The following is a 2,096-nucleotide window of genomic DNA, read 5'->3' as shown; positions in this document are numbered from 1 at the left end:
CCCATAGGGGTCAGATTGCTGGTAGGGCTGAGCAGCTCCCACTGCAAACCTTACTAGGCTGCAGCATCCTGAAATACTCACATCTTTCATATTGCTACTGGTGGTCTCTCTTATTCCTTATTTTGCTGATTAGGCCTAGCAGAAACAGTGAGGTCAATTACCCAACTCTGACTTGGAAAAGCTGTAGCTGCTAGTCCAGTTCCTTTGAGAAATGAAGATTGTACTTCAGTTCCTTACTTTTTTATTTTCCAGAGAGTCATGGCCAGTAAGTGCTTATAAGAGAAAGGCTGCCAGAACATTTTGTTTTAAAGGGACACTGACTGCCATTTTACCTTTGTTTAGCCAAGAAACAGAAATATCAAGGTTGGGTCATAAACTTAATGCTAACTGCTGGCATCAGTAGGTGCTGACTCTATCTTTGAGTAATTACCCTTTGTAGTTCTGGCTGATGTCAGGGAGACAAGTGGCAATTAATAAAGTCTACTCATCTCAGCAGACAAGGGACACACCGCAGATGAAATGACACAGATACTCCTGCGGCCAAATGGAATGGCAATGCTTTCGTTCTAAGTGAACCTCATCTGACCTTTGTTACCTCAGAGTGAAATCTGCTACAAGGCAAGGGCACTTGCAGAGCATTAGATATAATGTGCAAGCTCCACAAGGTTTTTGGAGACAGCATATTAAAAATAGTAACTGTTGGTAGAGTGCAACATTTTTTGTTGAGTAAGGAAACAGCCTTTCTCCCCCCACACAGTGACCTGATTAAAAGTCCAAGGCACTTGGCCAGCACTAACAACAGTGTATTCAATTTTTAATACTGCTATGTCACTTCCAGTCTCTATCAAGTATTACTGTAATAAGAGTTGTTATGAAATTTATTTCAAAATCAGCACTGTGTTTTCTGGAAGCCAAAAAGCTTATCTTACAAGAAAAGAAGCTATTCACTCTGTAGGTCTTCCTACTAAACAATTTCCTGGCCAAAATCTGAAAAATTAGCAATAAACTCAGAAATACTTTAATTTCTTTAGTATCATTCAATGGTCACAAACAAACACCCCTCACAATCCGTAAAATGTTGGTACTAGCATGGTACACATGGATGGATAGGCTTGGCTTTAGCCATGACAGCCTCCTTCTGTGTGCCTCAGTTATCCTAAATTCGTAACATGCGCATGCTTATTTGCAAGACTGATGCTGAGGTTGTATCTTGACAGAAAGGAGTTGGAATACTCAACACGTACACCTAAGAATCATTTGTTGCAGGGGCCAAAAGAGCTCTTGACTGACAGCAGGGGGGTGATGCCATTGTTACAGGCACAGACTAAATGTGTGTGTGATGGAAAGAAACAGTACTCATTTTTAGGAGGAAGATACTCCATCCACCTTTGAACTGTATAGTTGCAATCACAGTAAACCAACAAGGAGTGAACAGATCGCTCTTTTCTGCATATACAAGGCTTGTCACACACAAGTCAATTGGTATAACTAGAAAGTCTAGACATGATGCCAACCTAAAGGGAAGGTTCTTGATGAAAAAAGGAGTTAAGCTTTGGGGCAGTAGAGTGTAACAGACACAAGAACTAAGCCTAGAAGGCTGTAGGAAATTCTCAAGATAGAAATAATCCCCTGCCTCTCTGGGAACTATAGCAATATTCACTAGGGAAGAAGATAATTGTTTGGTTTAGGGTACTTTGGAGATTTAGATTTAGCTCTTAGCAATTTCTTTCCTATGTTTACTACACAAAAGTCTCACGTGCTCTAGTTGTAAAACTGGCTTAATAGTGCTTCCTTTCTGCTTCTTGTCACGTACAGCCAGAACTGAGGACAACAGCATCCCAACTAGATACTCTTTAAGTGACATCAAAGCACGAGTCATAAATATGGAAAAAACAGTGTAAATAAATGACTCGTGTGCAAACCATTTCTAAACATAGTCTAAATAGGGCAGAATAATTATATCACAGGGATGCAAAATGTTTTCATAACATCAGGGCCAAATTTTCTGTAAGAAAATTTTCTCTTGGGAGAATCTGTTCCAGTCAGACAGAAGAGGCAAGGAAGACTTACTTGTTTAAAAGAGTTTTACACCAATA

The sequence above is a fragment of the Pithys albifrons genome, chromosome 5 (genome assembly GCF_047495875.1).
Source record: "Pithys albifrons albifrons isolate INPA30051 chromosome 5, PitAlb_v1, whole genome shotgun sequence".
Classification (NCBI taxonomy): Eukaryota; Metazoa; Chordata; class Aves; order Passeriformes; family Thamnophilidae; genus Pithys; species Pithys albifrons.
The sequence above is the reverse complement of the archived record's forward strand: the minus strand, read 5'-3'. Positions refer to the sequence as shown.